This window comes from Bufo bufo, chromosome 1, assembly GCF_905171765.1.
Source record: "Bufo bufo chromosome 1, aBufBuf1.1, whole genome shotgun sequence".
In the NCBI taxonomy this organism is placed as follows: Eukaryota; Metazoa; Chordata; class Amphibia; order Anura; family Bufonidae; genus Bufo; species Bufo bufo.
The window spans coordinates 271420261-271442444 of NC_053389.1; the positions used below are offsets into that span (position 1 = coordinate 271420261).

At 43.4% G+C, this 22184-nt stretch overlaps 1 protein-coding gene across 1 annotated transcript in view; it reads left to right on the plus strand.

Annotated features, from left to right (window-relative positions):
• Positions 1–22184, plus strand: part of LOC121003698 (tetraspanin-11-like) — a 130337-nt gene that overhangs the window by 92050 nt on the left and 16103 nt on the right. The window lies entirely within an intron of this gene.

Below are 22184 nucleotides of genomic sequence, written 5' to 3' on the forward strand. Positions count from 1 at the left end.
AAGGTTTCAATAAGGACTTATGGAAAACATTATGGATCTTCCAAGTCTGAGGAAGATCAAGACGGTAGGCAACAGGATTGATGACAGACAGGATCTTGTAAGGCCCAATAAACCTAGGACCCAACTTCCAGGAGGGAACCTTCAATTTGATATTCTTGGTAGACAGCCACACCAAATCACCAACATTCAGGTCCGGACCAGGCATACGTCTCTTATCCGCCACACGCTTATATCTCTCACTCATATTCTTTAGATTATCCTGAATATTTTGCCAAATAGATGACAAAGACGAGGAGAATCTGTCCTCATCAGGCAAACCAGAAGAGCCCTCTCCAGAGAAAGTCCCAAACTGCGGATGAAACCCATATGCACCAAAAAATGGTGACTTATCAGAGGACTCCTGACGACGGTTATTTAAAGCAAACTCAGCAAGGGACAAAAACGAACACCAATCCTCCTGATTCTCCGCCACAAAACAGCGCAGATATGTCTCCAGATTCTGATTGACACGCTCTGTCTGGCCATTCGACTGCGGATGGAAAGCAGAAGAGAATGACAAGCGAACCCCCAAGCGAGAACAGAAAGCCTTCCAGAATCTGGAAACAAACTGCGTGCCCCTATCAGAGACTATGTCAGAAGGAATCCCATGCAATTTGACAATGTGGTCAACAAATGCCTGCGCCAGCGTCTTAGCATTGGGCAAACCGGGAAAAGGGATAAAGTGCACCATTTTGCTAAAACGGTCCACCACCACCAGAATCACAGACTTCCCCGAGGAACGAGGCAAGTCCGTTATGAAGTCCATGGACAGATGTGTCCAAGGACGGGAAGGAATGGGCAAAGGAAGGAGAGGACCTGATGGCCGTGAGTGAGGGACCTTGGCACGAGCGCAAGTCTCGCAAGCTGCCACAAAACCCTCAACTGACTTACGAAGCGCAGGCCACCAGAATCTCCGAGCAATGAGATCCAGTGTGGCTCTTGTCCCCGGGTGCCCAGCAAGGACCGTATCATGGTGTTCTTTAAAAATCTTGTGTCTCAAAGCGAGAGGCACAAACAACCTCCCAGGAGGACAAAGATCAGGAGCTTCTGACTGGGCTGCCTGCACCTCTGCCTCCAATTCAGGAAAAAGAGCAGAGACCACCACACCTTCAGCTAAAATGGGACCCGGGTCTTCAAAATTCCCACCTCCCGGGAAACAACGTGACAGGGCATCTGCCTTCACATTCTTAACCCCAGGGCGGAACGTAACAACAAAATTAAACCTTGAAAAGAACAAAGACCATCTGGCCTGTCTCGGGTTCAGACGCTTGGCTGACTCCAAGTAGGCCAGATTTTTATGGTCAGTAAACACAGTAATAGGGTGTCTGGCTCCCTCTAGCCAATGGCGCCATTCCTCAAAAGCCAACTTGATGGCCAACAATTCCCTATCTCCCACATCATAATTTCTCTCTGCGGAGGAGAGCTTCTTTGAGAAAAAGGCACACGGTTGCCATTTGGCAGGAGAGGAACCCTGAGACAAGACCGCCCCCACCCCCACCTCAGAAGCATCAACCTCAACTATGAAGGGTAAGGAAACATCAGGTTGTACTAGGATGGGAGCGGAAGCAAAACTCTCCTTGATATCAGAAAAGGCCTTACGCGCCTCTACCGACCAGGAAGAAAAATCTACCCCCTTTCTGGTCATATCCGTGAGTGGTTTAACAACAGAGGAATAATTCAAAATAAATTTCCTGTAATAATTAGCAAAGCCCAAAAAACGCATCAGCGCCTTCTGATTCTCAGGAAGCTCCCACTCAAGCACAGCGCGGACCTTCTCGGGGTCCATGCGAAAACCAGAAGCGGAGACAAGAAACCCCAGAAATTGGATCTCTGGAACCGCAAACACACATTTTTCCAGTTTCGCGTATAATTTATTCTCCCGCAGGATGAGTAAGACCTGACATAAGTGTTCCTTATGAGTTTTGAAATCAGGAGAAAAAATCAAAATGTCATCCAAATACACTAATACAAATTTTCCCATTAAATGATAAAAAATGCTGTTGACGAAATGCTGAAAAACGGCTGGGGCATTCATCAAACCAAAAGGCATAACTAAATTCTCAAAATGGCCCTCAGGGGTATTGAAAGCCGTCTTCCATTCGTCTCCTTCTCTGACCCTAACCAGGTTGTATGCCCCTCTTAGGTCTAATTTGGAAAAGACTTTCGCCCCAACAACCTGGTTAAACAAATCTGGGATTAAAGGAAGCGGATACGGATCACGAATAGTGATACTGTTCAGCTCCCTGAAATCCAGACAAGGTCTTAAAGAACCATCCTTTTTCTTAACAAAGAAAAAACCAGCGGCAACAGGTGACTTTGAGGGTCGTATGTGTCCTTTTCTCAGACTCTCAGAGATATAAGCACGCATCGCGACCCTCTCAGGTTGGGAAAGATTGTATAAACGAGATTTAGGCAGCTTGGCACCTGGGATGAGATCAATAGGGCAATCATACTCCCTGTGCGGAGGCAAATCCTGAACTCCACTCTCAGAGAAAACATCCAAAAATTCAGAGAGGAAAGGTGGTACAGTTTTAGTAGAAACCTCAGAAATAGATGTTATGAGGCAATTCTCTCTGCAAAAGTCACTCCAACCATTTATTTGCCTCGCTGGCCAATCAATGGTGGGGTTATGTTTAGAGAGCCAGGGTAGCCCCAACACTAGAGGAGTAGGCAAACCGCTAAGGACGAAACATGACACATCCTCAACATGAGTATCATTCACAATTAAACGGATATTGTGAACTATGCCCTTTAATGATTTCTGAGAAAGTGGAGCTGAATCAATAGAAAAAACAGGAATATTTTTTCGCAAAGTGCAAACCTGGAAACCATGAGTTATTGCAAATTGGTTATCAATGAGGTTGACAGCTGCTCCACTATCCACAAAAATCTCACAAAAAATGCTCTTGCTCTCTAGCGCCACCCTAGCAGGCAGGACAAAACGGGAACTACAAGCAAAAGACAATTCTTCAATTTCCGCCTCAACCCTGCCAATAGTAACAGACGGAATATTCTTAAAAGATTTCCTCCTTTTTGTCTCTTTATTACTCCCAGAAAACTGCCTGAATCTCCTAGAGGGACAAACATTTGCCAGATGATTTATACCTCCACAACAAAAGCAAACCCTCCCCTGCGGGCTGAATCCTCTATTGTCAGAGGCAATCAACCCCAGCTGCATGGGCTCCTGCTCAGAAGGGGCTGACAGCGACTGAGACCCCTGTGCACAGAATGACACCGGTGCACTGTCCCGGGACTGAGTATGACAGGAAGGAGAGATCTCTCCTCTCTCTCTAAGACGCCTGTCAATACGAACAGCCTGAGACATAGCAGAATTCAAGGAGGTAGGTCTTTCATGAAATGCAAATGCATCTTTCAATCCCTCAGAAAGACCATAGCAAAATTGACTTCGGAGTGCAGCATCATTCCAACCCGTATCTGCTGCCCATCTCCGAAATTCTGAGCAGTATATCTCTGCGGATTGTTTACCCTGGCATAACAGACGTAGTCTAGACTCAGCCAGAGCAATACGATCCGGATCATCATATATCTGACCCAGGGCTAAAAAGAATTCATCCACTGAACGGAGGGGTTGTGCCCCCTCCGGCAGGGAAAAGGCCCAGGACTGAGCATTACCCCTGAGCAGCGATATAATGATCCCCACCCTCCGTTCTTCATCACCGGAAGAATGGGGAAGAAGGCGAAAATGGAGTTTGCAAGCCTCTCTAAAACGTACAAAATTCTCACTACCCCCGGAAAACGTATCCGGGAGCGAAATCTTAGGCTCAGCACAAACTCCATGAACGCAAGCTGAACCGGTCACTTGAAACTGAGAAAAAGTCTTACGGAGATCAGCTACCTCCAATGAAAGACCCTGGAAGCGTTCAGCCAAAAGTGAAACCGGATCCATGCTTGAGACGGTTTTGGTGGCTGATAATGTCACGGATGGTGTACAGGAAACAAGATGATACAAATAACAAATGATGACTCACTGGATCCACAACTAAGGAACATAAAGGGAGACCCCTGCAATCGACCTGCCGCTCTCCCTTAATGCTCAGCCTATGCGACCACTCTAAAGGTGAATGGGCGCATATCCACGTACCTCGGCTATCTTAACCTGAAGGCCCTACAATAGTGAGGGGACACGACCACCGGCTCCCTACACAGACACGGAGGGAGTCAGGGTCCCCTGGATCCAGACAACAGAAAATCATAAATACAAAACAGCACTTATCTGAAGACGACTGTGAACTGGGAGCTGGGAGCTGGGAGCTGGGAGCTGGGAGCTGGGAGCTGGGAGCTGGGAGCTGGGAGCTGGGAGCTGGGAGCTGGGAGCTGGGAGCTGAAGTCAGCATGCACACTCATTCCAGGAAGTAGTATCAGCCACACCCAACTACCTTATGGGGGAGAATATAAAGGGAGGTAATGAGTCGACTGCATGACAGCTGAGATAGCCTAACGAGGTGAGGAACAGAAACCAAAACAAAGAAACTCAAGGGGGAGGATCTGAACGGCTCCTGTCAGAGCCTCTCAGCTGTCTGCTTGTGACAACGACTGAATGGCAATTAGGCCCAAATTTATTTCTATTTTTACACAAAAGGCTTTTCAACAGATAAGTGCAACGATGAAAGGCGAATATAGTTGTATTTCGCCAGTAATACACGGCAAACAGGGCTTTAGAATGTATCACTGCACCGCAGAATGGCACTTAGGCCCTAATTTTTTTTCTAGTTTTACACAAACTGCTTTTCAACAGATAAGTGCAACAAAGAACGGCAAATATATTTTTATTTCGCCAGTAATACATGCCAAACTGGGCTGTAAAATATCTCACTGCACCGCAGAATGGCAATTAGGCCCAAAAAGAAAAGTACAACCATGAATGGCAAATATATTAGAATTTTGCCTGTAATACACGGCAAACTAGGCTTTAGAATGTATCACTGCACCTCTGAACGGCAATTAGGCCCAAAAAATTTATGATTTTTACACAAAAGGCTTTTCAACAGATAAGTAAAACCATGAATGGCAAATATATTAGAATTTTGCCAGTAATACACAGCAAACTGGGCTGTAAAATATCTCACTGCAATGCTGAACTGAAATTAGGCCCAAATTTTATAAATTTTTACACAAAAGTCTTTTCAACAGATAAGATCAACGATGAAAGTTGCCAGTAATACATGCAGGGCCGTCTTTAATATTGATTAGATCCTGGTCAAGAATATACTTGGGCCCCCTGGATTCCGCCTTCGTACAAAGCGCAGTTTGTGAGTATCGCAAGCTCTACAGCAATATAAGAATATAAGTCATAGGAATGTGCAGTGTGTGAGTATATCATAACCAACCCACTGCTTTCCCATAGGGAAGCATTGGGAGGCTATTGTGCATGCGTGGCTTCATAGAGATGCTTTGAATCAATGCATTTCTATGAGGAGTGTTTAGCAATATTGTGCAACACTGGACTAGGAAGCACCTCTAGTGGCCGTCTGATGAGTGGCCACTAGAGGTGTTCCTTGGCATTAATGTAAATACCGCCTTTTTTCTGAAAAGGCAGTGTTTACATTAAAAAGCTTGCAGAGACATGCTATAGACACAAGAACTACTACGTATAGCTGTTGTGGTTCTGGTGACTATAGTGTCCCTTAATATAGAGAAAAAAATAATAATCAGCATAAAAATATCAAATAAAATGGCTGTATCATAATTCTAAAAATTAAAAAAGCACAACTTCTGAAGCAAATATATAGTATTTTACAATGTGCAGATAGTAGTGTACTACTAACCCCTGCATCCCCCTCCCCCTCCCCCTTCTCTACCCCACCCCCTTTTCCAACCACCCAGCACTAGAGATGGCCTTGCGGTTCGCCTGCGATTTGCAGAACGGGCGAACATATGGCGATGTCCACCGGCTCCATATTCTTTTACATTGTGAAGAACTTTGACCCATGAAACATCCATCAGGTGGTACAGGACAGCCAATTTAGATGTTTCAGCACATAGACATACCACCTACCTTATAAATAAACCCGATCTGGCCGCCATTTTACATTCAGTCTTTTGCCAGTGTAGGGAGAGGTTGCTGTGTGAAGCAGGGACAGACTGTTAGGGACACCAAACGCTAGCTAATAGGGCCACAAAAGTCCTTTTAAGGACTGGTATAGGTGTGCTATCGATAGGTGTGACTTACTGAGGGGTGGAATATACTTATAATATACTTTCTAACATAGAAAGTATATTATAGTGAATTTGTATTGTGCAGCAGTTGTGTGCGGTTCTGCTGTGATAATGCAGCTACACAGAGGGACAAACGCTATTGGAACAAATAATTTCTACTGGTGTGATACACCAGTTGCCCTCCAAAAAGTGATTGAAGCAGTGGTGTGATATACCAATAATATACTTTCTATTTAGTGCATTTAGGTAGTGCAGCATTTGTTTGTGGTTTTGCTGCGTTACCTCACCTACAGATAGTGACAAACGCCATTGGAACAAATAATTTCTACTGGTGTGATTTACCAGTTGCCCCCTAAAAAAACTGATTCAAGCAGGGGTGTTATATTTTAATTATATACTTTCTATATAGTGCATTTGGGTAGTGCAGCATTTGTTTGCGGTTTAGCTGCATTATCTCAGCTACACAGAGTGACAAACGCTATTGGATCAAATAATTTCTACTGGTGTGATATACCAGTTGCCCCCCCAAAAAAACTAATTGAAGCAGGGGTGTTATATACCCATTATATACTTTCTATATAGTGCATTTGGGTAGTGCAGCATTTGTTTGCGGTTTAGCTGCGTTACCTCAGCTACACAGAGTGACAAACGCCATTGGAACAAATAATTTCTACTGGTGTAATATACCAGTTGCCCCCCCCAAAAAAAATGATTGAAGCAGGGGTGTGATATACCTTCTTCCACCAATGCTGCTCTTCTATAGGGACTTTAGTCACAGGGTCATTTTGAAAATGACAGGCAAAGGAAGAGGCAGGCCATTCCGCAGGGGTGGTAGGGGTTTGGCAGGTGCACCAGGCCGGAGCATAAGTGGGAAGTTGCACAAGGTGTGTGTGATTACGTCAAAGTGCGCACCAGACTTGGGTGAGTGGCTCACTCAGCTTTCCGCTTCTGCATCCTCCTCATTTTCTCTATCTGCACCCTCTTCACTCTCTGCTGTGTGCACCCCCAAAGACACCACCACCACCACCATAGCCCCTCCATTTGAATCAGAGGAATTATTTTCCCATCCATTCCCAGACCTTACCGATGCACAGCCATTCTTGGCATCGGATGAGGAAGAAGAGGTAGCAACAGCCGCCACCCAGCGGTCTGACGACAGTACACGGATCAGCCCAAGGAGGGTGGTCCCTGCTGTTGCTGCTTACTTCGAGATCTCTAATGTCAGTGGTGGTGAAGGGGACGATGATGATGTGTCTATGAACGTCAGGTGGGTGCCCACAAGAGAGGAAGAGGAGGGTAGTTCAGAGGGAGAGACGGAGCAGCAGATAGGGAGGAAAAGGAGGAGAAGCAGGCAGAACTTACAGTGCACAAGAGGCAAAAAGCAGACTGCTAATGTATCTGGAACAAGCCATCCACCATGCACGGTCACATCTGGAGTTCCCAGGACGCCGGCACATGGCTCCGCAATGTGGGCTTTTTTTAACGTGTCTGCTGCTGACAATAGTGTTGCCAACTGCAGCTGTGCTGTCAACGCATAAATCGCGGTAAGCCCAACATTCACCTAAGGACGACCGCCTTAAGAAGGCACCTGGCCTCCCATCACCAAGCCCAGTGGGAACAACACCGTCAGAACCCACAAAGACACACTCCTGGTGCACCACGTCCTGCCTCTTCTCCTTCTCCTCTCTCCTCCCATTTGTCCTCGACTCCACCTTCCACCATGCCATCGTCGCGTTCATCTGGCAGAAGGCAGGCTTCCGTGGCCCAAATGTTCGAGCGAAAAAAGATGATGACGCCGAATAACCCTCTTGCCCAACGGCTGACAGCTGGTTTGTCGGAACTGCTAGCCTGCCAACTACTGCCATATAAACTGATGGACTCGGAGGCCTTTAGAAAATGTCTGGCCATTGGCACATGGCGATGGAAGGTCCCCGGAAGGAAATATTTCTCCAAGAAGGACATCCCGGAGCTATATGGCCACGTTCAGCGGCAAGTGAATGTATCTCTGGCACACAGTGTCGGTGCCAGGATACATCTGACCACAGACACATGGTCTAGCAAACACAGGCAGGGAAGGTACATAACTTTTACTGCCCACTGGGTGAACCTTCTCACGGCTGTCAAGCATGCAACCCGTAGCACCCGTGTGGATTTGGTGTTTCCGCCATGGATTACATGCAGGCCTGCCTCTTCTTCTCCTCCTCCTACTCCATCCTCCGTCTCCTCCTCGGCTGACTCCTTCTTTTCCACTGTTACCGCCTCTTCTGCTGCGCCCCCCAAGCTCCCCAGAACCTTTTCCACGTGCTAGGTGAGACGTGGCCATGTTGTGCTGCTGCTGTTGTGCCTGGAAGCCAAGAGCCAGACCAGTCCTGCTCTCCTTTCAGCTTTGCGGTCACAGACCTATCAGTGGCTAACCCCGCTCAATTTGACAGTTGGTAAAGTGGTGTGCGACAACGGTGCAAATCTGCTGAGCGCATTTTAGAAGATCTTACACGGCCATGGCTCGCCTTGCTGACGTATAGCAGCGACACCACCTTCCCGTTAGATGTCTGATTTGTGACTGCCCGACGTGCTGGAACTCCACCTTGTATATGCTTGATAGGCTGCTCCCGCAGAAACGTGCAGTTAAAGACTACCTGTACGAATTCTGTGGCAGGACAGGTTCTGGGAGCTTGTTTTTTTCTCACCGCGCCAGTGGCTGCTCATGCGCGACGCATGCAGACTTCTGCGGCCATTTGATGAGATCACTTCTTTCTGGAGCATGCATTGCGTAGTGTCATTGATCAAGCCGTCGAGGAGCAGGAGCAGGAAGATGAAGTCGCAATGCTGGATGAATTCCCAGGGGTGACTACTCCATCTGAGACAAGTCAGCAGGAGTCTGAAGAGAAGTCAGGAGGAGGAGGATGGTGTCGGGCGGAGGAGGAGCAAGAAGAGCATGCTTTAAACATTTCTGGGATCCCTCGTGTTGTCCGTGGCTAGGGGGAGGAGACCAAGGACGACATTATCCTGGACGATGAGCAGGAGCCAGGTCACTCTACCGCTTCCAGTTTAGTGCAAATGGGGGCCTTCATGCTCCAGTGTTTGAAGAGGGACGCCCATATAAAAAGCATAATGGGCAAGGACCAGTACTAGGTGGCAACGTACTTAGACGCCCGGTACAAACACAAAATGGCAGACATGTTACCAGCATCACAGAGGGTTGTCAGAATTCAGCACTTCCAGGCCTTGCTTCGAGAAATGCTGCATTCTGCTTTTGCGGGTGCTGGCAGAGGATTTTGCACTCACAGAGAAACAGTTACGGGTACCAATCCAACAGCGCATGCAAGAAGAGGGTGGTTTAAAGACGTGTTGGTCACTTCGGATATGAGATCATTCTTGCAGCCAACCCATTAAGAGCCGCCCTCCGGATCCAGCCTCAGGGAACGCCTAGACCGACAGGTGTCCGACTACATCGGGTAAACGGCCAATGGACTACTGGGTGTGCAGGCTTGACCTATGGCCAGAGCTGGCACAATTTGCCATGGAACTTTTGGCTTGCCCCTCCTCCAGTGTCCGAAAGGACGTTCAGCGCAGCAGGAGGGATCATGACCGATAAGCGCACTCGCCTAGCTCACGACAGTGTGGACTACCTCACATTTCTAAAAATGAATGAGGCATGGATCTCGGAGGAATTCAACACCTGTGACAACCAGCCCACAAATATCCGCCACCACCCAGAACAAATATTGGTCCCTGTCTTAGGTAAATACAGCGGCATAAAAGGCCTTTTCTGTCCGTTGAATGCCTAATGTTTTGGGCCTCGGAGGAATTCAACACCTGTGACGACCACGTGTTTCAACTATTATCATTAGTGTTTTTTTCAAGAGAGGGGATTTCGTTAGCCATGTTTTTAATCCAATTTTATATTTTTAGTTCTTTTAAACATATGTACAAACCGGATTCCCAAAAAGTTGGGACACTATACAAATCGTGAATAAAAACTGAATGCAATGATGTGGAGGTGCCAACTTCTAATATTTTATTCAGAATAGAACATAAATCACGGAACAAAAGTTTAAACTGAGAAAATGTACCATTTTAAGGGAAAAATATGTTGAATCAGAATTTCATGGTGTCAACAAATCCCCAAAAAGTTGGGACAAGGCCATTTTCACCACTGTGTGGCATCTCCCCTTCTTCTTACAACACTCAAACGTCTGGGGACCGAGGAGACCAGTTTCTCAAGTTTAGAAATAGGAATGCTCTCCCATTCTTGTCTAATACAGGCCTCTAACTGTTTCAATCGTCTTGGGCCTTCTTTGTTGCACCTTCCTCTTTATGATGCGCCAAATGTTCTCTATAGGTGAAAGATCTGGACTGCAGACTAGCCATTTCAGTACCCGGATCCTTCTCCTACGCAGCTATGATGTTGTGATTGATGCAGAATGTGGTCTGGCATTATCTTGTTGAAAAATGCAGGGTCTTCCCTGAAAGAGATGACGTCTGGATGGCAGCATATGTTGTTCTAGAACCTGAATATATTTTTCTGCATTGATGGTGCCTTTCCACACATGCAAGCTGCCCATGCCACACGCACTCATGCAACACCATACCATCAGAGATGCAGGCTTCTGAACTGAGCATTGATAACAACTTGGGTTGTCCTTGTCCTCTTTGGTCCGGATGACATGGCGTCCCAGATTTCCAAAAAGAACTTAGAATCGTGACTCGTCTGACCACAGAACAGTCTTCCATTTTGCCACACTCCATTTTAAATGATCCCTGGCTCAGTGAAAACGCCTGAGCTTGTGGATCTTGCTTAGAAATGGCTTCTTCTTTGCACTGTAGAGTTTCAGCTGGCAACGGCGGATGGCACGGTGGATTGTGTTCACTGACAATGGTTTCTGGAAGTATTCCTGAGCCCATTCTGTGAATTCCTTTACAGTAGCATTCCTGTTTGTGGTGCAGGAGATCACAGGCCCGGAGATCACGGGCATCCAGTATGGTTTTACGGCCTTGACCCTTACGCACAGAGATTGTTCCAGATTCTCTGAATCTTTGGATGATGTTATGCACAGTTGATCATGATAGATGCAAAGTCTTTGCAATTTTTCGCTGGGTAACACCTTTCTGATATTGCTCCACTATCTTTCTGCGCAACATTGTGGGAATTGGTGATCCTCTACCCATCTTGGCTTCTGAGAGACACTGCCACGCTGAGAAGCTCTTTTTATACCCAATCATGTTGCCAATTGACCTAATTAGTGTTAATTGGTCTTCCAGCTCTTCGTTATGCTCAAATGTATTTTTCCTTTAAAATGATACATTTACTCGGATTAAATGTTTGATCTGTCATCTACGTTCTATTACAAATAAAATATTGACATTTGCCATCTCCACATCATTGCATTCAGTTTTTATTCACAATTTGTTTAGTGTCCCAACTTTTTTGGAATCCGGTTTGTATTTGACCTATATTTGTACTGGCCTTCAGTAAAATTGATATCCATTGACCGTCTAATAGACCTCCAGCCACATACTTGATATTTTATGTACACTGAATGCATAATTTTTGGGGCCTGTAGTACACTGGCCTGCTGGAAAAATGATATCCAATGACCCTGTAATCTACCTTCATCCACTTGCTTACTTGTTCTTTTATGTACGCTGAATGCATAATTTTTGGGACCTGTAGTACACTGGCCTGCCGGAAAATTGATATCCAATGACCGTGTAATCTACCTCCAGCCACATACTTACTTGTACTTTTATGTACGCTGAATGCATAATTTTTGGGACCTGTAGTACACTGGCCTGCTGGAAAATTGATATCCAATGACGGTGTAATCTACCTCCAGCCACATACTTACTTGTTCTTTTATGTACGCTGAATGAATAATTGTGGCGGCCTCAGAGGAATTCAACACCAGTGATGACTACTTGTTATCGAATTTCAACTATTATCATTAGGGTTTTTTTCAAGAGGGGGGATTTTGTTAGCCATGTTTTTAATCCAATTTTATATTTTTAGTTCTTTTAAACATATGTATTTGACCTGTATTTGTACTGGCCTACAGTAAAATTGATATCCATTGACCGTGTAATATATCTCCGGCCACATAATTATTTGATCTTTTCTGTCCGGTGAATGCCTCATGTTTGTGGCCTACAGTCACATTTTTATCCATTGACCGCATAATGTACCTCGAGCGACATAATCAAAATGTATTTTATGTCAGATGAATGCCTAATTTTTAAAGGCCCTTACTCCAGTGGCCTAAAATAAAAAATTTCTAAGCTCCAACAGGGCACATTTCAGAGAATTTCCCTTTAAGACGCATAAAAATGTCCCCTGATTAATATACATATTTTTTGTTGGATTTTTTGTCATTGATCCCCCTCTAGTATGTCATTGTCCATGTTGTGGGGCTATTTGTGCACTGCTACTAAGTATTTGGTGGCTGCAAATATGAGCTGAACCGCAGAACGACAGTTAGGCCCTAATTTTTTCTAGTTTTAAACAAAAGGCATTTCAACAGAGAAGTGCAACGATGAACGGCGAATATATTTTTTTCCGCCGGTAATACACGGCAAACTGGGCTGTAAAATATCTCACTGCACCGCAGAACTTCAAATAGGCACTAATATTTTTATACAAAAGGCTTTTAAACAGATAATCCGAATGAATATATTTGTATTTCGCCAGTAATACACAGCAAAATGGGCTGTAAAATGTCTCACTGCACCGCTGAATGGCAATTAGGCCCAAATTGTTTTCTATTTTTACACAAAAGGCTTTTCAATGGATAAGTGCAACGATGAACAGCGAATATATTTGTATTTTGCCACTAATACACGGCAAACGTCCTGTGTATTTCCGATCGCCGCCGCACGGCGGTCGGTGAATGGAACAAGGTGCCTGCTCAAATCATTGAGCAGGCACCCTGGGACAATGCGCGAGGGGGTCAATTCAGACCTGCGGTTTTTCGGCTTTTACGGGTCGTTGCGGCGGGCGGTCGGCGGTGCCATCGGGTCCCCGTGCTGCTGTAAAGGGAACCCGATGGCATGAAAGGCAGTGCGATGCCTCCTTAGGAATCGGCGCTGCCTTCCGATAAAGAGCCTGTGAGATCCAGCCCCCTGGATCTCACAGGCAGGAAGCTGTATGAGTAATACACACTTTACTCATACAGCCAATGTATTCCAATATAGAAGTATTGGAATGCATTGTAAAGGGGATCAGACCCCCAAAAGTTGAAGTCCCAAAGTGGGACAAAAAAATTAAGTGAAAAAAAGTAGAAAAAATAAAGTTTCCCCCCCCAAAAAAATAAAGTTTTAGTAAAAAAAATAATAATAATAGTCATTTCCCTCAAATAGAGTAAAAAAGAAATTGGTAAAAAAAGAGGATAAAAAAAAAAAAAAAAAAGTTGACATATTAGGTATCACCGCGTCCGTATCAACCGGCTCTATAAACATATCACATGACCTAACCCCTCAGATGAACACCGTAAAAAAATAAAAAATAAAAACTGTGATAAATAAACAATTTTTTTGTTACCTTACATCACTAAAAGTACAACAAGCAAGTGATCAAAAAGGCATATGCCCACCAACATAGTACCAATCTAACCGTCACCTCATCCCGCAAAAAATGAGCCCCTACCTAAGACCATCACCCAAAAAATAAAAAACTATGGCTCAGAATATGGAGACACTAAAACATCATTTTTTTTGTTTTAAAAATGCTGTCATTGTGTAAAATTTAAGTAAATTAAAAAAAGTAGACATATAAGGTATTGCTGCCTCCGTAATAGCCTGCTCTATAAAAATATCAGAGGTTCAGAAGGTGGAGGGCACTCAAAGACTGGGTATATAGGTAATCGATTTGTATCAATGCAGGTGTGGTATACAGTCAGGTCCATAAATATTGGGACATCAACACAATTCTAACATTTTTGGCTCTATACACCACCACAATGGATTTGAAATGAAACGAACAAGATGTGCTTTACCTGCAGACTGTCAGCTTTAATTTGAGGGGATTTACATCCAAATCAGGTGAACGGTGTAGGAATTACAACAGTTTGCACATGTGCCTCCCACTTGTTAAGGGACCAAAAGTATTGGGACATAATAATAATCATAAATCAAACTTTCACTTTTTAATACTTGGTTGCATATCCTTTGCAGTCAATTACAGCCTGAAGTCTGGAACGCATAGACATCACCAGACACTGGGTTTCATCCCTGGTGATGCTCTGCCAGGCCTCTACTGCAACTGTCTTCAGTTCCTGCTTGTTCTTGGGGCATTTTCCCTTCAGTTTTGTCTTCAGCAAGTGAAATGCATGCTCAATCGGATTCAGGTCAGGTGATTGACTTGGTCATTGCATAACATTCCACTTCTTTCCCTTAAAAAACTCTTTGGTTGCTTTTGCAGTATGCTTTGGGTCATTGTCCATCTGCACTGTGAAGCAACGTCCAATGAGTTCTGAAGCATTTGGCTGAATATGAGCAGATAATATTGCCAGAAACACTTCAGAATTCATCCTGCTGATTTTGTCAGCAGTCACATCATCAATAAATACAAAAGAACCAGTTCCATTGGCAGCCATACATGCCCACGCCATGACACTACCACCACCATGCTTCACTGATGAGGTGGTATGCTTAGGATCATGAGCAGTTCCTTTCCTTCTCCATACTCTTCTCTTCCTATCACTCTTGTACAAGTTGATCTTGGTCTCATCTGTCCATAGGATGTTGTTCCCGAACTGTGATGGCTTTTTTAGATGTTGTTTGGCAAACTCTAATCTGGCCTTCATGTTTTTGAGGCTCACCAATGGTTTACATCTTCTGGTGAACACTCTGTATTCACTCTAATTGCTGACTTTGACACACATACACCTATCTACTGGAGAGTGTTCTTGATGTGGCTAACTGTTGTGAAGGGTGTTTTCTTCACCAGGGAAAGAATTATTCGGTCATCCACCACAGTTGTTTTCCGTGGTCTTCCGGGTCTTTTGGTGTTGCTGAGCTCACCGATGCGTTCCTTCTTTTTAAGAATGTTCCAAACAGTTGTTTTGGTCACGCCTAATGTTTTTTCTATCTTTATGATGGGTTTGTTTTGTTTTTTCAGCCTAATGATGGCTTGCTTCACTAATAGTGACAGCTCTTTGGATCTCATCTTGAGAGTTGACAGCAACAGATTCCAAATGCAAATACCACACTTGAAATGAACTCTGGACCTTTTATCTGCTCATTGTAATTGGGATAATGAGGGAATAACACACACCTGGCCATGGAACAGCTGAGAAGCCAATTGTCCCATTACTTTTGGTCCCTTAACAAGTGGGAGGCACATATGCGAACTGTTGTAATTCCTACACCGTTCACCTGATTTGGATATAAATACCCTCAAATTAAAGCTGACAGTCTGCAGTTAAAGCACATCTTGTTTGTTTCATTTCAAATCCATTGTGGTGGTGTATAGAGCCAAACATGTTAGAATTGTGTCGATGTCCCAATATTTATGGACCTGACTGTATATAAAAGATTATTTATTAGTTGCATATAAGATATATAAAATATATACACCACTGAGTCTTGCAATTTCAGTAAAACTAGTAAGATATGGAACGGATCCAATTAGTATCTTACCATCCATATAGAGTGTGGAGACTATTTGTATTTTGCCCATATACTAAATAGCGGAATGGCATACAATAGTGTATTAAAACACTATTGTATGCCACTCACACATAATCCCAATCATAACATGGACATCCGACCATCAATATGAATATGTATCCAAATAGAAAGTTTTAAACACCTTAGCGATTATTATAATTTGATTGCCGATTATAATCTTATTGTCGATTATAATTTTATCGTCAATTTTATTAGTCGATTGGAATTTTATCGTTAACTTATCATTGTTGTAATATTAATACTGTTTTAATACACTATTGTATGCCATTCCGCTATTTAGTATATGGGCAAAATACAAATAGTTCCCACACTCTATATGGATGGTAAGATACTAATTGGATCCGTTCCATATCTTACTAGTTTCCTAGTTATTCCAATGATCCCTCCCCTATAAATAGGAAGGTGATCAGTAATACTGTCCACCACTGATGAAGGTGCAAGAGTGCACCGAAACGCGTTTGGTATAGGACAGACAGTATATGGATTTATAATAACTTAATAAGCTGAAGACTTCTGTAAAGAAAACCGCTAGCTGACATCTATAGAGCAGGCTACAAATCACTGACGTAACCACCCAGCTGACCGCAGCAACATAGTTACTCTTCCGGTCACGTGGGACGCCATCTCCTGCACCACGTGAGACGCAGCAAGAGAAGCCAGGAACCCAGGACGCCGCAGCGGAGAGAGACGCCGAGGGAGCAACGAACCACGTGCGCACCAACTCCATCTAGGACCGGATCATCGCCCGCATAGACCAGGGTACTGTGAACACAGAACTTTCTACAGCCGCTCTCTGAGACCCACAACTAATGGGGTAAGACTGTTCCTTAATTCATACGGCTGCTAATATTTACCCAGTATACAAGAGCAAGACAACAAATACCCATGTTACCAGCAGTTTTATTTTATTTATGTAATTCATTTTACTTTGATTTTAATATTTTGCTTACTGTGCACATTTATGTATTTTAATCAATACCTCTATACAGACTGATCACCTGTATGAGTAGGTAACCCATAATATAGAGGGATATACATACAGTCCAATCGACTACCCATACCTTTATAATATTCAATTTGTGGCCAAGACATTACTGAAATTGCAAGACTCAGTGGTGTATATATTTTATATATCTTATATGCAACTAATAAATAATCTTTTATATATACCACACCTGCATTGATACAAATCGATTACCTATATACCCAGTCATTTGAGTGCCCTCCACCTTCTGAACCTCTATAGTGTATCCAATATTTTGGCAATAGGTGCTGCCATCTGGAGAGAACACCAGTCCGTGAATTGCTGAAAGTAGAGCCTCTGTAACTCCCTATCTACTATAAAAATATCACATGACCTAACCCCTCAGATGAACACCGTAAATTTTTTTTATTGAAAACGGTGTAAAAAAAAAGCCATTTTTTGTCACCTTACATCACAAAAAGTGTAATAGCAAGCGATCAGAAGTCATATGCACCCCAAAATAGTGCCAATCAAACCGTCATCTTATCCTGCAAAAATCATACCCTACCCAAGATAATCGCCCAAAAACTGAAAGAACTATGGCTCTCAGACTATGGAAACAATAAAACAGGGCTGGCCAACCTGCGGCTCTCCAGCTGTTGTAAAACTACAACTCCCACCATTCCCTGCTGTAGGCTGATAGCTGTAGGCAGACTGGGAATGCTGGGAGTTGTAGTTTTTCAACAGCTGGAGAGCCGCAGGTTGGCCAGCCCTGCACTAAAACATGATTTTTTTGTTTCAAAAATGAAATCATTGTGTAAAACTTACATAAATAAAAAAAGTATACATATTAGGTATCGCCCCGTCCGTGACAACCTGCTCTATAAAAATACCACATGATCTAATCTGTCAGATGAATTTTGTAAATAAAAAATAAAAACGGTGTCAAAACAGCTATTTCTTGTTACCTTGCCTCACAAAAAGTGTAATATAGAGCAACTAAAAATCATATGTACCCTAAAATAGTACCAACAAAACTGCCACCCTATCCCGTAGTTACTAAAATGGGGTCACTTTTTTGGAGTTTCTACTCTAGGGGTGCATCAGGGGGGCTTCAAATGGGACATGGTGTCAAAAAACCAGTCCAGCAAAATCTGCCTCCAAAAACCGTATGGCATTCCTTTCCTTCTGTGCCCTGCCGTGTGCCCATACAGCTGTTTAAGACCACATATGGGGGGGTTTCTTTAAACTACAGAATCAGGGCCATAAATACTGAGTTTTGTTTGGCTGTTAACTCTTGCTTTGTAACTGGAAAAAAATTATTAAAATGGAAAATCTGCCAAAAAAGTGAAATGTTGAAATTTTATCTCTATTTTCCATTAATTCTTGTGGAACACCTAAAGAGTTAACAAAGTTTGTAAAATCAGTTTTGACTACCTTTAGGGGTGTAGTTTCTAGAATGGGGTCATTTTTGGGTGGTTTCTATTATGTAAGCCTCACAAAGTGACTTCAGACCTGAACTGATCCTTAAAAAGTGGGTTTTTGAAAATGTCAGAAAAATTTCAAGATTTGCTTCTAAACTTCTAAGCCTTGTAACATGCCCAAAAAATAAAATGTCATTCCCAAAATGATCCAAGCATGAAGTAGACATATGGGGAATGTAAAGTGATAACTATATTTATAGGTATTACTATTATAGAAGTAGAGAAATTGAAACTTAAAAATTAGCTAATTTTTCCAAATATTTCGTAAATTTGGTATTTTTTTAAAAATAAAAAAGATTATTTTTTTTTTACTCCATTTTACCAGTGTCATGAAGTACAATATGTGACGAAAAAACTATCTCAGAATGGCCTGGATAAGTCAAAGCGTTTTAAAGTTATCACCACATAAAGGGACACTGGTCAGATTTGCAAAAAAATGGCCTGGTCCTTAAGGTGAAAATGAGCCCGGTCCCTAAGGGGTTAAGGAGGTGAGGAACTGTGGGGGGGGGGTAGGTGTTAAGAGGCGGGGAGCTGTAGAGGTCATTTTTATCGGGGATACTGTTGATATCTTTTAACGACATACAGAAACATTGAATGAAATAGATGAAATATACCCATGCGAAGCCGTGTCCTTCTCCTAGTATATATATTTACATATAAGTGTCTGTCTGTCTGAATGTATGTCTATCTGTTCTTTATGCGTGACCAAACACTAGACCGATCTTTACCATATTTGGCACACAGGTACATCAGGTGTCTGGGAAGGTTTTGAACCGGGTCTCAGCTATCTAGGATGTACTGTCCCTGAGTTATTCCCCAAAAATGACCTGCATTAGCCAATACAAGCCTGTAAATCTTTCTCTTCATATCCCAACTGCCATACACACAGTCACATCTCCCTTATCAGCCAATAGAATCTCGCAGGCCCTTAGTCTCCACATACAGACAGTTTTACTTCAGGTTTCCATAACAACCCAGCCATTTTTCTTCACTGCTGTAGGTCAGCTTTAGGCTAGGGCTACATGACGACATGTGTCACGCGACACATAGGCCACAACTACACTGCGACATTGATGTAGCACGAAAATTTTTATGATCATAGTCTATGGTGTTGCACTGCGACATGCGATTGTGACGTGACACATATATTTCTTGGATGTCGCATGTAGCAGTGCGACACCATAGACTATCATTATAAAAATTACTGCGCGACATTGGTGCGACAAAATGTCCTGTAGCCCTAGCCTTAAATGGGGAGGGCGCTGTGGAGATCACTGTGAGATTGGCCAATGCCCTAGGGGGGTTGCCCAAGCCCTCCTCTCTGCCGCTGATCAGGTACATAATAAGCTCTCAGCTGTAATTAATGTTGTGAGAATAAGGTACTCATGTACCCAATCAGTGACCGTAGAGGCCCTCCTGAATCCAACTGCTCTGGCCCACATCTCACCTCAATAAGAGAAAACTGGAGGAGGAGGAGTACAGAATATGGTATCTATTGATGGCAACCACAGAGGGACAGCTTTTGGGGCAGTAAATCGTGCTGCTCTGTGATATATGGTTCTGCTGAGACCGTATATTGCGCTATGGTATTACTGACCATGCCTACTTGTGTTGCCCCGTCTTCTGTCAATTTGGACCTCTCTACAACATGAGGCAACTTTTAGTTTTTTTTTTTTCCAGGGCAACTTTAAGTTCCCAGTTCGCACCTGTCAGTAGTAGTGCTTATTGGGGGGGATTGTGGTGAGTGGAGGACAACTTTATAATGAAGGGGATTCACCACATACATAATATACAGTATTCACATAACATATGTAATATAAAGGTCTCACATACTAGATGCCTTTCTGTGGTCACATGTGCATAGTTGACAACTGTCCAGAATTTGTGGGACAGTCCCTGATTTTCCGAGACAGTCCTGTAAAATTCATGCTGTCCTTGGCTGAAAAGACAGCAAGACAAGTTACTTCACACAAAAGTGGGTGTTCCCAGACGGGGGTTGGGGTGTTCCTGGGGCAGAGCTTATATGCCCTGATTTTAGAAACAAAATGTTGGTAAGTATGCCTATGCTTGAACAGCACATCACTAGCAATTCAAGGACATGTGATCCCTTATGCTAGTGACTGACCTGTTCATGGGTTAGTCAGCACATCCCAGTGCCATGGCTGGAAGCACAAAAGAAAAAAACAAACAACGCAACAGCACTGTGCAAACACAGATAATCAACTAAATGCAACAGTGCCAGACTCACTGTAGGAAATGTAAAATGCTAATGCTGCATTATATATGTATGATTCTTGGCAAATACATTTTGTACAAAATTATTTGTGCCCATCCGCCGGCGTCAAATTGATCTCTTTAGGACAGGAACCTAACACTAAGTACAACATCCACTGGCGCCATACTGGCCTCCATTAAATACAGGTTCAATATGCATGCTGAACCTACACTATACAGTCCTGATCAAAAGTTTAAGACCACTTAAAAAATGGCAAAAAATCATATTTAGCATGGCTGGATCTTAACAAGGTTCCAAGTAGAGCTTCAACATGCAACAAGAAGAAATGGGAGTGAGACAAAACATTTTTTGAGCATTCAATTCATGAAAACAACGAATAAACTGAAACAGGCTATTTTTCAGCTGATCAAAAGTTTAGGAACACACCTCCAAAAAAAAACGAAACCCCCCAAAACAGAAATCCAACTTCCAAACATGAACTCAGTAATGAGTAGCTCCGCTGTTATTGTTGATCACTTCTAAAATTCGTTTCGGCATGCTTGATGCAAGCGTTTCCATGAGGTGAGTGGGAACATTTCTCCAAGTGGTGAAGACGTCCGCACGAAGGCCATCTACTGTCTGGAACTGTTGTCCATTTTTGTAAACTTCCCTTGCCATCCATCCCCAAAGGTTCTCAATTGAATTTAGATCAGGGGAACACGCAGGATAGGCCAAAAGAGTGATGCTATTCTCCTGGAAGAAGTATTTTTTTTCTGCGGGCATTGGGTACTGTAGTGTTGTCCTGTTGAAAAATCCAGTAGTTACCACACAGACGAGGGCCCTCAGGCATGAGGAATGCTCTCTGCAACATCTAGACATAGCCAGCGGCCGTTTGATGCCCTTCACTTCCTGAAGCTCCATTGTTCCACTGAAGGAAAAAGCACCCCAGACCATTATGGCGCCTCCTCCACTGTGGCGCGTAGAAAACATCTCAGGTGGGATCTGCTTGTCATGCCAGTAACGTTGGAAACCATCAGCTCCAAGATTTTTTGAGTGGTCTTAAACTTTTGATCAGGACTGTATTATACCTCTTTTGGTGCCACAATGGCCTCCATTAAATTCAGGGAATGCAGATTCCACATGCATGCTGAGCCCACTCTTTATTTTACCTCTCCTGGTGATCAATATTGTCACAAGCCTGCTGTGGAGCTTGTCATTGATATACTATAGGAAAAAATAAGTTCAAGGCAACCTCTTGATAAGTAATAGGAGTTAGTTGCTTTTTAAATGGTGGCTCCAGATGGCAGTGCATTATGTTAGCACAGTATCATCTACTGGGCACAGAAAAAACAACAACATAGGATCATTTATCAAACTGGTGTAAATTAGAACTGGCTTAGTTGCTCATAGCAACCAATCAGATTCCACCTTTCATTTTCCACAGGAGCTGTCAAAAATGAAAGGTGGGATCTGATTGGTTGCTATGGGCAACTAAGACAGTTTTGCTCAAAGGGGTTCTCCGGGAATGAAATGAAAATGCATAAATATTACTTTATTATAAATGTATTCCCAAATACCTTTCATTTGTTATAATGGCTTGTTTTGTCTAGAGAGCAATGAT